Source organism: Pelodiscus sinensis, chromosome 2 (genome assembly GCF_052426305.1).
Source record: "Pelodiscus sinensis isolate ZL-2025 chromosome 2, ASM5242630v1, whole genome shotgun sequence".
NCBI classification, from domain to species: Eukaryota; Metazoa; Chordata; order Testudines; family Trionychidae; genus Pelodiscus; species Pelodiscus sinensis.
The window spans coordinates 13,254,233-13,269,859 of record NC_143053.1 but is presented as its reverse complement, the minus strand read 5'-3'; positions in this window follow the sequence as shown (position 1 = coordinate 13,269,859).

Sequence of the window (15,627 nt, the reverse complement as noted above, 5' to 3'; positions counted from 1 at the left end):
CAGAAAGTGCAGCAAGGCTCGCATCAACACGTTCACGAGAAGCACCAGAGTGCCCAGGGGCAGCTCTGGCTCCATGTTGCATAGTGCTGTGGTGTCCCGAGGGAGGGCAATCAGAGCACGCAGAGACACAAATACTTTGCTTTCCCTCATCAAGGTAGGCAAGCAAGCAGGGAAAGCTGAGAACCGGCTGACCGGGGTGGGATCCTTTTAAGCACAAGCCTCAGATAGCGTCAGGCAGCAGCCACACAAATAGACTCCTGACTTGATGCACTGCTGGACCTGGTTGCGGCCGGCCTTCAATGCAATTCAGTGTCCACTGAGTGTGGACGCGCTATTTCAAAATAGCAAAACTCTATTTCGAAATGCATTTTGTGTGTAGATGTGTTATTTTGAAATAAGCTATTTCGAATTAACTGTTTCGAAATAAGATATTTTGAAATAACACCGTAGTGTAAACATACCTTTAGTTCCTTTCTTTTGAGAACCTACAGCATTTGACATTCTTTGGGTAGAACACACCACCGCCTTATTTCTTATGTCTGCAAATGTATTGTTCCGATTAGCTCCGTGTGGTAGGCTTGAACATTTAAAAAGCCTCAGCTGTATTGTAAGACAAACCTCCTGATCCATCTGCATCTTTCAACAAGAGTCAGAATTTTTAAGTTCCTGGCTAGATGTGTTGTGCTGTGATTAGGGTAAAAGAAGTGGTTAGAGGCAAAACGGTATCTTTAAAAACTGGAAGTCAAATCTGAGTGGGAACAAAAGACTAGAGCATGAACTCTGGCAATTCAAGTGTCAAAGTCTAATTAACCAGGCCTAAAAAAAAATGTGAAGAGCAACGAGCAAAAGAAAAGACAAAAACTAACAGCCAAAAGAAAAAAAAAAGTATATCGAAAGCAGGAACCCTGCCAAACTTCAAATATCAAAAGCAGGAAGCCTGTCACTGGATGATTGAGGTGCTAAAGGAGCAGTCAAAGAAGATAAGGCCATTGCAGAGAAACTAAATTAATTCTTCGCATCAATCATCACCAAAGAGTGTGCGAAGGAGAGTCCCACGCCTGCACCATACTTTTTAAGTGACAAATCTGAGGAACTGTTCCAGATTGAGGTGTCAGTAGAGGAGGTTTTGGAACAAATTGAAAAATTCAACAGTAATAGATTTCCAGTACCAGAGAGTACTCAACTGAGAGTTCTGAAGGAATTCATATATAAAATTTCAGAGTGTGGTATGTAATCTATCACTAAATCAACTTCTGCACTGGAAGAGTGGAGAATAACTAATGTGATGCCGTCTCCAGAGATGATCCTGGCAATTACAGACCAGTAAGCCTAACTTTAGCACTAGGGGAAATGGTTAAAACAGTAATAAAACCCAGCAATCTCAGGCATGATTTGTTGGGGAAGAGTCAATAAGGCTTGTGTAAAGGGAAATCATGCCTCACCAATCTATTGGGAGGGGCGCCAACAAACATGTGCACAAGAATGATCCAGAGGATATAGCGTGCTTGGACTTTCAGAAAGCCTTCGAGAAGCTTCCTCACAATTGGCCCTCTTCTTAGTGCAGGCTGTCAATTATGCAATACAGCCACGAATGGTGGTTTTACCACATGCATAGATTGGGACTGAAAAGGGACCTACCGGCCCATTTTCACCTGTCATCAAATCCTAGACGTAGACCTAAACATCTAAAGCAAAAGACATTTTGCCACAAAACACCTTGCAGGCCGGGATGTTACTGGGTCAGCAAACTACCGCTGAGCATCAGAACAGGTCATGCAAAGTACAACTATGGAAAAATGAGCACCCATTTGATCAATTCAAATTGACGGTAGATGGTAATAGGTGGCCTGACTTGTTTATAAGAGTGATTTCTGGGTTTAGGGAAGAGCTGCTTAGCTATTCCCACTTGTCTTTTACATTTGCTGAGGAATTAACCTGCTGTATCAGAATTCCCTCCTGTTAGGACTATCATTTACTGAGCCCTCTGCCAAGATTAGTTATTTGTCTTTTGGGTTTTCCTATAACTACTCTCAGGTCTGACCCTGGCTTCCCCCTTTGAGAAGTGATGAACAATATTGTTAAACTGTTTAATATCCATCTTGAGGCCAGCGTTTATTAGCCTGCTTCAGCTCTCCGCAGGTTTCATAGCGCTTCATTCATATTTGAGTCATTGGCCTTCTGGTTTTGGAAACAGCCCAGATTATTAGCTCAGGAAAGCGAAGTTTGTTCCAAATTTAGCTCCAACCTAAAATATATACCCGCAGTTCTGATACCAGAACTTCACTCGTTGCAGCAAAACTCAGTATATAGGGGAATTGTGTGCCTGGAACTGCCATCCTTCAAGTAAGACAATAAAAACACAGACCTCCCCCCACGTGACTTTTAACAGTCCCCTGGCACTTTACAGGGAACTTAGCTCCCAGCTGTTCAAAAGTTCAACTTGAGGTCATTTCTATGCATTTTGTCTAGTGAAATGCCTCTGCAGTTGCAATGGCAGAAGTTATTTTTCACTTCCTGTCAAATTCTTACGTGGCTGTGCTATGTGATGGTCAATAGCAGCTGCATTCCACCCCAGAGATGGCTGCATTTTAGCACTGGCAGGAGCAGTTCCTGCTTCTCAAGCCTTTGAGATCCTCTGGAATGATGGACTCTCACCAGTTAGGCTATGTCTACACTGTGTTTTTTTGGCGGGAGAGGATATGCAAATGATGCACTCATTTGCATATCTTCTTCGATCCTTTTGTGGAAGAGGTTTTGCTAATAAAAAACCCCATGTAGACGGGCCCATTTGTTGGAAAATCCCCCATTTTTGAAAGATCCCTTATTCCTCAAAAATCGAGGTTTACAAGATCTTGTGAAAAAGGTTTTTTTCCCCGACACATGGCTCTGTCTACATGGGGCTTTTTATCGGCAAAACCTCTTCCGAAAAAAAGAATCAGAAGAAGATATTCAAATGAGCACACCATTTGCATATCCTCTTCTGCAAAAAAACTGCAGGGTAAACATAGTCCTAATTGTTCTATTATCCCACCGGACTTAAAATTCCTTTTCTCTCCCATCCACATACTGAAGAACCTTGACTGGGCTAGAGGTTGGGATTACCCCCAAATTACTATATCTTCAGAAATGGCCAGTCCCCCCAACTCATTTAGCAATTTCTCCTGCATCAGATTTTTATAGCTCCCAAATCCCATTGTGAGTACTTGTTACTAAATTTCTCTCTATGTGCTACAGGTCAATGGTATACGCAATTAAGCTCTTGTTGATTACAACAGCTCAAATAATTGTAGTTTCCCAGATGTCTTGGAAATGACTCATCCGGTCTGTGCTTGTCAGTAGAGGGCTGTATGCTTCATTTGAATTTGCCGTTTATTATTTCAGTTTTGAAGCTTAAAGGGCAGGTTTTCAGATGCCATAGTGCTTTGGATATCGATGGAGTTATCCGGATTTCCACCAGCTGACGATCTGACCCTGAGCATATAATGCGCAAACATCATACAATGGCACAGGCAATGTGTATCTGCTGGCCAATGAGTGTAGAATCACTGCCATGACAGTCCGTTACTTGCCCATGCTACAGAATCAGGGCAATGGAGGAGTAAACTGGGAACAGATGGTCCATACTGAGTTGGGAATGAGCATGGTAGTCCCTTGCTGGCATAGGAACCAGCCCAGTGGTTAGCTGCCTCAGTTACTATCACTCCCACTCCACTGCCTCCTTCAGTTATGCCTCTTGAGTGATTACGTTTCCCTTTTGCAAATCTCGGTAGACCCAAAATTCCCAGACCTGATGGAGCTCTGACTTCAGCCAAGCTCTCAGGGATCCATTTCTTTGACACACACACTATTCAATCCAGAAGGCTCTTGTCAAAGGACTCTCTGTGTACATTGGGTTGTTCTTCCTTCTCTATAATCTTTAGTATCACCATTTCACATGATACCACCATCTCTGTAGCACTCAAGAACGGTCTTATGAGGGGTAGCGACTATGTGCAGAACTGAAACCCTTGAAAAAGAATTGGAAGCAAGACCCCTTGAGACTGTAACTTGACGGGCTGAAATATCACTGAACCTACCTTTTTGCCTTGTGGGGCACCCCACCACCTCATCCTGCTGACCCAGACTCCCTGATCTCCTTCAGAGATGGCAAAAAGGTGGAGTGACAGCCGACAGTAGAGCAACATGGATACCAAGAGCAGCTCAGTTCTGGGAAGGCTCAGTCAAAAGGACTTGACACAGCATCAGGTGCGCAGCTCAAGTGGGACCAGAATTGCAAATAAATCCACCTTACTCTGCATAAGATTTTATATAGAGCCAGCTCAGAAGTTGTTCACCCACTTTATCAATAAAGGAGAGATGCACAGCTGTTGTCCCTCAGGTAACAATTATTTACACTGAGTTTATTAATAAAAAAAAGTAATTTTATTAAGTAAAAAAAGTAGAATTTAAGGGTTTGCAAGTAACGGCAGACAAGTCAAAGTAAGTTACTAAGCAAAATAAAAGAAAAAAACTGCTGTTATGAAAAGAAACTGCATGCAATAAGTTTCCTTGAGTATTAGTGTTTTATCACAAGCTGAGAAGCTTCTCAACTTGGGCTTGATCCTTCTTGTTGTTCAGTTCGAGGCGATTGTAGCAAATATCTTAGATGGTAAAAAAGGATTGCCTGGTGTCTCACAGCCTCCCCACTGCCCATTGTTTGGTTTACCACCTTTCTAACCCCTCTGCCAAAGGAAACCTTTGTGTTCAGTTCAAACTTTTTTTCACTTCCAGTAGAAAAGTACAACATGCAAGCTGGGTTCCAGCATCAGACCTGGCAATATGTCTTGAAAGTACAAACTGCAGTACAGGCTTACAGGAAGAGCAAGTCTATTTATAGATCTTTGTTCTAAGTACTGGGCCATTAGATTAGTAAACAGATTTATACTTCATATTTTAATGTCAAATTCAGGAATGCTACATGAGCACAAATATAATATCCTCATTCAGTAGATGGTAAATTTTAAATGGTATGTTACATGGAGTATTTTGCATAAAGCATATTTGAGTTTTGTCATATTCTGATTCATAAGCATATTTCCATAAAGAATATGGGATGCAAAGTCATCTCCACAACCTGGGCTACTTCATATCATGCCAAGTTATATGCTGTAGGTTTTGCTTCAAGATAAGTATTGGGTGTCTTTATGAAGTCATATTTGGCTTTGGTGAAGGAGATTGAAAGCTTGTCTACATGGGGACACTCAAGGAAGTTAATCCAAATTAACTAGAATTGTGCCTAAAGTGAATTAGTTAAACCACATTAAACCCCAACATGGACACTCATTCCCAAAGACAGTGGCTTTTATTCAGTTGTTCTTAATTCACTTTGGAAGCAGACAGAAAAGCAGTGCATAAATGCCACTTTGTTAATGTTGATGTTTCTTTGGCTTTTGGTCTGTGCTGCTTTATCCCACTTTCCTTGGTTTGGGTTTTGAAAGTTTCCAAGCTGGATTGTATATGACTTCTATACCAGACCACAGCTGGACTGAGGTGATGAAATCTGCAATCAGGTCTATTTTACAGATGTTTCATCCACTGCTTACACTAACAGCTGGACAGGCAACCTCAATGTTGCCTCCTTTGACTCCTATACACCTCACTGGATCCATTGTGTACCTCATCCATTCTGGGGATGTCACTTTAGAGATTTGCCAAACAAATGTGCACTCCTAAGAATTGTTCATCTCTTGGATGAGAGGGCATCATGATTCTCTTTCAGTTCTGAAACGTTTCCAGTAATCATTTGGGGTATGTCTACACTACCCTCCTAATTCGAAATAGGAGGGTAATGTAGGCATACTGCAATTGCAAATGAAGCCCGGGATTTGAATTTCCCGGGCTTCATTTGCATAAGCGGGGCTCCGCCATTTTTAAATCCCCGCTCGTTCAAACCCTGTGCCGTGCGGCTACACGGGGCACGAACTAGGTAGTTCGAACTAGGCTTCCTAGTTCGAACTACCGTTACTCCTCGTGGAATGAGGAGTAACAGTAGTTCGAACTAGGAAGCCTAGTTCGAACTACCTAGTTCGTGCCCCGTGTAGCCGCGCGGCACGGGGTTCGAACGAGCGGGGATTTAAAAATGGCGGCGCCCCGCTTATGCAAATGAAGCCCGGGAAATTCAAATCCTGGGCTTCATTTGCAATTGCGGTATGCCTACATTACCCTCCTATTTCGAATTAGGAGGGTAGTGTAGACATACCCTTGGAGAATTATCTGAGGAAACTCTGGAAAGTTGTAGTTTGCCTATCACTAGGTATAAAAATGGTCCCTGGTTAGAAGCCTGGTCAACCAGAATGACCCCAGACACTATGAAAATGAAAAAAACACCCTCAATATAACATAATAAAGTATCGAAGGTCTTGTTTAATATTTAGAGAAACTGCAAGCTAAAGTTCAAAGAGAATTAGAAAAAGCAAAATGAAACTCCTGAATCGGATAAGAACTCAGCTGGGCTGGACAATCGGAGACTTCTCAGCATCCCAGGAATGATCCAAATGCAGGAGCTCTCAAGTCTCAATGTTCAACGGACACCAAGGTACAAATATTACATAAAAAACTCCCTGGCTCAGCACATGCCAAGGAAACAACACATTCACGCAACTGCTGAAAACTCCCAGTTCACTTTTCCAAGTCCCCTCTGTAGTGACGTGATGTAAATTACATTGATGGTGGCAGATAGTGTAGTCAAGGCCTTGGCAGAGTCAGCTACTACTGAGTAAGGATAGCAGAATCTTTCACTAACAGCTTAAGCATTTCCGAAAATAGAAGATTAGGACATAAACTATTCTGCTAGATTCAATGAAGATCTCAGCAAAGATAAACCAAGAAGCACTCCAAATGAAAAGGTTTCCTCCTCTTTAAAATTGTAAACATTGTTCATTAGTTAGCCTGTTTGCAGAGCCATCTGCACAAACTAAGGGTTATGTTGCATCCAAGTCACAGAGAATAGCACAGGAGAAAGGGAGAGCAGAATTGCTCACTCTTCCTTTCAGTGGGTCTGAAAGCTGTACTTAGTAAAGCCAATTCTTTGGGTCCTTTTAATAAAATGTCAGTAATTTGACAGTAATAAACATTAGCCTGTCACTGTATTGCAGCAGTTTGCAAATAAGACTGACATTATCTTATGGTTGGCGTCAGAATGTGGAGCACGTTTTATCAGCTGATTTATGGCGAAACTAGATAAAATCCTTTGCATCTGACAAAAGCAGCTGAAGATTGCACTGGGCTGAGGAATCGTTTTCCCTCCACTCCTTTTAAACAGTGGTGCTATGTTTGTTTGGCTGTCTTTATATTTGTTTGTTTGCTTTAATTTGGACTGTTATGGAAAGCCTTTGCATGTTCAACATAAATGGTTCCGTCACCCAATGTCCTGAAAGCCTCTGGAAGTGTCATTCCGAGGAAGATAATTTCTTTAACAAATAAGGAATTAAGAGAATCTTTGGCTTTAATGCCTCCCTTCTTCCCTTCCTTAGACCCCAGCCAGTCCCAAAATGCTAGGGATGCCTTTATACCAGTGAGTAGCCTTCCCTGACTTATTCCAGGGAATTTCTAAAGCAGAAATTCTCTAGTGTTCATTTGCCATACTAAGGACTTTCTCACTGCTGATCATTACCAGGAGTCAGTCAGTTTTTCGTAAAAAAAAGTCTAATCCCCATGTCCTTCTTGATTATTCTTTTTTGCGACATTCAGGCTTTCTTTAGCTAGAGCAGATTGGTTTTAAAAAAAAAGCCCACCACCCCTAGAATTTTGCATCAGGACGTTTTGTAACTGTGCATTATGCAAAACTTTTTTTCATGCCATTTATTATGTTGATCATTTGCGGCATAATGCATGTTTATGCCAGTGGCAGATAGATTTATAACCTGGCTCGACTTCAAAAGAGGATGAGGGCACAGAAGATTAGCCGGACAATTTGCTTTCTGTCATGGGGAAGGAGCAGTGTGTGTTGCTAAATCCCTCCAGCAGGTGCTCCAGCAAGGAATTGTAACTCAGAGACACCCCTGAATCATAAATCCTCTAAATCTCCTGTGGAGATGGGGAATGAGGGAGGATGCTTATTACCCCATACACCATCCTCCTGCCATCTGATATTCTTCTCTCCCACATACTTGCAGGAGTGGATTATCAGGGACACACAATCTCTGATCTACCTTTCCCCCATCTTCATGCTCAGAATCAGCTCAAGACCTCGAAAGCTACACAAGAGATCAGAAGGGTGTCCTATACCTTCTTCCTCTTGAGTGCCACCAGAGAGCGTCCACATTTAGCACGTCACACAGACTTTGTAAGCTAATACTGATCTACCCGCTATTAGGAACCATTCCCAAACTGCGTATTTTGCTTGTGCTGTAATTTGTGTAGAATATTAGTGACACCATTCCTTCAGCCCCTATCCCCGTATAAGCGAAGAGGATGTATTGTGCATCCATTAACTGTCTAATTCGTGGTTCCATCTTGCAAGGACCCACAACCCCTTTGGGCTCAGTCTTGCCTTCGGATAACACCTACATAGCCCTTTTTAGTTACACAGCTCACAACGCCTTGCAACGGGAAGCAAGCATTCCCCCAATTAATTAACTTGGGCTAAGACCATGCAGAAAGTTGAGGAATCAAAAATAGAGCTTGGGTCTCTTGATTCCCATCCACTGACTTCAGGTGGTACAGGACACAGAACAGGGATCTGATTGGGCATTGATGGCACTCCAAGTGGTGCTCTCAGCACCTCATGCGGTCAGGCCAGCTGTGTCGGATGTCAATTAAGATTTTCACAGGGCTGAAATTCCCACACACTCTGGGATAAACTTCACAAGCCAGAGAAGAATTGATTTAATGTACTTCTTAATCCCACATCATAATGTCTTTCCTTACTTAGGTGGTGTGTGGAATTTAGTCTGTTTTCCCAGCCTACCACTGAAATTTATTCAGCTACAATTTAGCACAAAGGTCTTAGAAACACATATATCACCTCTCTGCAGCTTCTCCCTAAAAGAAGACATCTATGGGTGAATATGGAGACCTAAGCAAGGGGCTATTTCAAGTACATTTTGCCCCCACCCCTCCACCAAGTAGAAAGTAACAACATTCAATGTGCACTCAAGTATCCTTTCCTTTTTCCAAAAATTCTACAGTGGATAAATATATTACATCGGGGGGGGGGGGGGGTACAATGGGCATCTCTCCAGAACTGGGATGCATTTTTGGACAATATGAGGAAATTAGAAGGATGGGAAACCAGGAGACTGTGTGACATGGAGTGGAGAGTCCCTCTAAGGCAATGTTTCTTAAACTTTTTAAGATGAAGTAACACCAAACAATATTTTTTTTTATGAGGAACACCAAGGATTTTTTTGTTGAGCAAAAAATAAAAAAGGGGAGTTGGAGGGAAAGTTATTGAGAAAAAAAAAAGTTGCCACAGAACACAGTTTAAGAAACACTGCTCTAAATGGAGTCAGGGACCAATCTACTCATGACAAGTTGTTTAAGAAAAACAAGGCCATCTCATCCCACCCATACGAAATTAACTGCCTAGGTAGCTGGTTAGCTACTGTAGTTGTTAAAAGGTTACCAGAGCTCAGACAGGGACTCCTAGGGAGACGAGGATCCCAAGAGAAAGGGACTTCTCAGATAGCTACAGGAAGAGCTGTGTGCTGCAGGTGGAAAAGCTGAGGTGATATGGAAGGCCCTTTAAAGAACCTGGCTCCAGGGAAGGACTCAAGGGAGAGAGTTCATTGTGGGTTGTAGAACCGAGTCAGCCCCTCTGCTAAGAAGTTTGAGTGTTTTCTGTGTGACCTTCCATTACTAATTAGACCTCAGAAGTGGGGACACTGATACATAAAAGCCTTGGTCAACTTCTTGACATCCCAATGAGGGAAACATAGGTGGAGTCTGCCTGCAACACTATACTTGGCATAAAAGAAGGCCTGTGCCTTTGAAAATGGAGAGCCTGTCCGGACCCCAGTCAGGACATTTCTGAGAAATAGCAAGTTCCTGTATTCCTTTCGGATTCATATTTAACTCTGGCTCTGTTTACATCTTTCTTTTCTCACCAGAGCCCCCTTCTTTGCTAATGAAAGCAACTTCCTGTTTGCTGCCCTTATACCCGTGAAGATCTTCTGAGGCCAATGAATCTTCCAGATCTTTCCTTAAGACTCATCTTTTCTGCAATGCCTGCAAATGCCAACATATGGCAATAAAAACACTGCCACTGAATTGCTATCTCCGTCTGCCATATTTCGTAAAGGCTATATTGCATCCAAAAAGAAAACGACTTTAAAAAAGAATATCATTAAAGATGCAGCGTTAAGCCCTAAAATATTAGGAAACACTGGAATCAAGGTGCCTGTGCAATGTTAATTCAATCCCCTGGTCTGTCTGCATTAAGATACAATCTTTAATTACATGATCACATATTGTTTTTCTTTTCTGCCAGGCTTCCTGCTTTGTTCAGTGCACAGGATGGATTTGCTGTGGGAATAAATCAGGGTTAGGCAGTGAAGGAGACAGTTAAGTATAGAACATGCCTTTGTTGCAGAAATTGGAGGGTGTATACTGAATGAGTTGGGGGCTTCAGGAAGAGCTAAGGAGGTCTCCTAGGTTAGGCAGTTAAATGCCTGAATGACAAATGCATTGTATAGCGTCGCCTGGCACAGAGTGTGATGCTGGGTGTGCAGGGGTTAGAATCTACAGCATAGCTCTCTTTCAGTTCAACTAACAGACTGGATAAGAGCAATAGTAGGTTCATATGGGCCAGCCAAGAGAGAGAAACGAGGCACGTGCTTTGCCAGAGAGGTTCACAGATATTTTGTGACAGCAGAGGAATGATGAGGCTCAGGAACCTGGGCTACAGTCCAAGTTCTGAGGTGAGTGTACTCTAGTAGCTATATACCTTCTGTCCCTGGTCCTCTTCAGCCTAGCTTTGTTAAACTTCCAGTCACAGTCTCATACCACCAACACCTACTTCATTTCTTCTTCCCTGTCCTAATCCCTATCTCCTCTAAGATCTATGTTCCTGCCTCGGGACGTCTGCCCCACACTGTCCCTTTAAGAGTTAAAACCCAGCCCTGGGAGAGGGCTGAGAAAGTGGAGCCCACAGCTGAGTCAGAAACAGCCAATTAAGACCCAGCTGGGGCTGTATAAATCAGGGCTCCTGTAGAGAAGAGAACACACTCACTCGTGTTCTAGCTGGGGAGCAGGGGAGACTGGGCTGCCAGGGAAGCTAGAGGTTTCCTGAAACAGGGCAGTGCTGGGGAAGAGCAGGCAGAGCTGGGGAGCTCTGCCCTAACCTCACTTCTAGGCGCCAAGACCTGAGGCAAAGCCTGAGTGTACTAAGGCTGCAGGGAGACAGCCAAGATAGGAAAAGGCAGCAGGTCCACACTCCCTTGCCAATGAAGAGTGGCCATTTCACACTGCAGTTTGCCCTGAGACAGTGACCCACTGCCAGTCGTCATCTAGCCCTTGAGTCAAGATGGGAATAGGGAATTGGGGGGGTTCCCTGAGAGGGGAGGATTCCAGTTTGCAGGGGCATTGACCTTGGACAGTCTGAGGAGGAAAGGGTCCCCATGGCTTGAAGGGGACACAGAGCTGAACCAGCAGAAGACCTGCACCGGAGGCTGGGACACCGATCACCAGAGGGCACTCGGAGACAGGAGTGCTGATTCCCGAAGTGACCAATGGGAGACGCTGTGGGAGGGAGTGTTCGCCCCGTGACAGTTCCCATTTCTCCACCACCTCTCCCTCTCCTCATTGCAGGCATGTCTTCTTCTCGCCTCCTTCTCAGATTCCTTTGTGCCATTCCTTCATCCTTCTGTTCCCCTTTTCCCTCCTCCCAATTTCCCCCTCTTTACTCTCCACCCAGCTTGTAGTCTCAGTTACTCTTCAGCCATGGTAGCTCTCTTTGCATGGGATTCCTCAGGTCCAACTCCTCAGCCCTCTGCACTTCAGTAATGCTATTTCGGCCTTCTCCAACCTTCTCCTCCATGCTGTCAGGACACCAGACTGAGGCTGTGTCTACACAACAAAGAAAAACCAGGAAAAGAGACACAAATTGCGAACTGCAATTTGCATATCTTTTTCCACTTTTCTTTCAGAAGAGGCTTTTCCAACATTTGGCGCATCTACACTGTGCCACATTTCAGAAAAACCCCTCTTTTGGCAAATCCCTTCTTTCTCATACAACAAGGTTTACAGGGATGGTGAAAGAACACGCCCGCTTTTCCAAAAAAATTTCGTAAGAGCAGACGCATTCCTCTGGGATATCCCAGAAAAGAGCTGCAGTGTAGACGTAGCCTGACTGACTTCAGTTCTGATGCCTGGTGACACCATGGCCTCTGTTAGACTGGAAGAGCAATAGAAGGGAAACGCCTGCTTTACCTTGCAACTTTAAAAAAAAAAAAGTCAACCTTAGGCAGAAACCCAGCATGTAAAATGTCAACCCACTTCATTAATGCTGGCCAACTTTAAAAAATGATGTTACTCCCTACACAGCCAATAGATAAAATCATTAAAGGACTTACCCCCATTACGATGATTATAAATGGCACAGCTTCCATTTACTTCATTGGGCATATGAACAGGATCTAAGTTAGCATCATCTTCTAGTTATTCCGGTGGGTTATGTTCTCCATCTGTTCAGTTTAGAAGGTCTTCTGGTACGTAACGTTTCTTCTTTTATAGCAAGCCAAGACACAGCCAAGCATGCAGTTGGCACTTAAGTAACAACCCCAGTCTATCAATCCTATTATGATAGTTTTCCAGGTGATCCCAGTTCTCCCTTTGGATAAGAGATGCTTATTAAAAAAAATACAACCCATCTCTCCACGCACATTATATTTGCAGGCAATAATGCAGCAGCCATGCACTTTGTGTGAGGCAGTTTATGGTCCAAGTAAGAACCATGGAAGTTGGCATATATCGGTCTTGCCTAGATAATATTCATTGCAGTAGAAATTTCTGTGAAGATACTTCGTACTTGACTTCAAAACTGTTGCAGATAACTACATTTCACAGACATAAGTAGTTATCTATGAAAATGTATCTTGAGTAAGTGCTAGGCAGAGATTTCTAATCATGTGATTAAAAACCAGCTAAAATTTAAATGCCATTAAACATTAAGGGCAAGAACCAAGCTCAGCTATAATGGGTGTTAATAACTCTAATTGACTTCTTTGGGACCAGAATGTCTACTGAAATGGCAGAGATGACAATGCATACAAGAGAAGATGACAAAATTTGCTCCGAGACCACAGGAACCCTGTAATATAATGGCTCCCTTTCAACCTCTCTCTACAAAGAAATGGCTGAGCATCACCTTTAATTTAGTCTAAAGATCAACTAATAGTATTTCTGATTATAACTATCCATTTGAGCCATAAATAGGCAACTAAATATCTCTAAAAAATCAATGTAAGGTTTGGTGGGACAACTGCCCCACTTAGGTAGCAAAGGGGTTAAAGCAGCACTCAGAAAGAACCACAACCAATGAGAAGAGAATTTACTGAGGGTATGTCTACATTACAGAGGGGTTTTTTTTCGTAAAAATGGTGTTTTTTCTGAAAAACTTCAATTACATCCACACTGCAATCGCGTTCTTTCGGAAAAAAAATCAAAAGAACTAAGAGGTTTTTTCCGACATTGGTAAACCTCTGTCTAGGAGGAAGAAGCCTTTTTCCAAAAGAGCTCTTTCACAAAAAGACGTGTGTGGACAGGGAAGAGAGAATTCTTTCAGAAGAAGAAGCAGGAGGAAATAGCACAGGTGCGCTGGTGGCCATTCCGCCCATAGTAATCACAGCTTACACGCGACAGAGCATCCGTTCAGTGTGGACACTATCTGTTGAAAAAGCAGATTGCTTTTTTGATGCGCTTTTGCAGTGTGGACGCTCTCTTTTGGAAGACTTTTTTTTTGGAAGATCTCTTCCTGAAAAGCTTCTTCCGAAAGAAGCCTATAGTCTACATGTAGCCTGAGATAGCTATTAGGGAGAATGTGAAGGAGGGCCAGGTAAGAAGGGCTGCTCAGCAGAGCAGAGGCAGTCTCTCCCTGGAGAGCAAGGGAGGAGATCTGACTGCTGGGAGAGTAATTCCATCAACAAAGCTGTGTTGGGCAGGGCTGGGGGAGCAACAGGAGCAAGCTGACAAGCTTCCAGACTGAGGCCCGGATATGAAGGGCAAAGGAGGTATTGGGGCTACAGGGAACTGGCCCAAGGAAACAGAAGTTGGAGGTGGGGTAGTACATGACTGAGAGCTATAGGGTCCCTGGGTTGGGACTTAGAGTTGGAGCCAGGACTGGGACTCCACCACCTTGCCCCACTTGCCCTTCAGGGGAGTGGCTGGAGCATGGCCTGCCATGTACCACTGAGGGGAGTGGCTAGACCATAGACTGCGCAGTCTGTCACAGAGGCAAGTGGCTGGGTTGAAGACTGTTGGTTTCCCCCGAAGGAGGTGATAAAAGAGCAGGAGCGTAGACGGAGGGCTGTATTGAGAAGAGGACACATGGGCTGGCCTTACCATGAGGCGAACTGAGGCGGCCGCCTCAGGTGCCAGACTGTGGGGAGGCGCCACTAGGACCCAGAGTGTAGAAAATTGTGTCTGCCACTGTTAGTTCTCCTTTATTGGGGGAGGTAGCAGAGTGGTACCATGAGAGGAATAGAACAGGAAGAAGGCAGAATTGAGACCTTTCAAAGTTTTGGTCCAAGCAAGGAGGCATGGGGGCGTCATTTGAGCTCCTCACCTCAGGTGCCAAAATGTTGTGGGCCAGCCCTGGAAGACATTGTGGTCCAGGGAACGACATGGGTTCACACGGTGGAGACAGCAGTGATGGCAAGTGTGATGTCACTAACTGAAGGGGGACGCGGGTGGCTGGGTGGCCGGCAGGAAGTGCCACTGTGGTGAATCATGCCCTTTTACCCAAGGATAACAGTGTTAGTGATTCATTTAACTAAACAGGTTACAGGCAAGTATTCACTATTAACAGTCACTTGATACGAATTATTAGATCACATGAAGAGGCCAGGTGAAGGTTCCGAAATTGTTTAGAGAATACTTCTAACCAAGTAAACTCAATAGAGCGAGTTCTGTGCATGAATTATGCTTAATAATAATGTTACTATGTGGCCATTAGAGTCCCTATTGATCCTTACCACCTAAATATTGCATCATGATTAACTAGGATAATAAGACAAATATGGAAAATAATAGCACATTCATCTAAGTAACAGTAACAGACTGCTAAGCTTAGTGTATGTTCCAAGGTCACAGAGAGAGCACGGTTTTATTCTGGCCATAAATTAGCTGCAAAGAAGGTGAAAAACATGCAGCAGTTGGTTAGGGGACATGTCAAACTGATACTTGAAGCGTTCCTGCTGATGTCCTGTGCAGATGTGGCCATAAAAAGAAAAACAAACAAACAACCCCCACCCTACACACAGACTAGTTTTGAAAAAAGCTCTGTAATTCCCAAGTTGTTTTTATTTCTCAGCGATACAAAGGACCCCGTTTTCACATGGAAAAAAATGGACTATTGTAATGGGATTTTTTTTTTCAAATTAATTTCTCACATGAGCGACATAGATATTGGTAAGTTGTGAATGCCAAAAC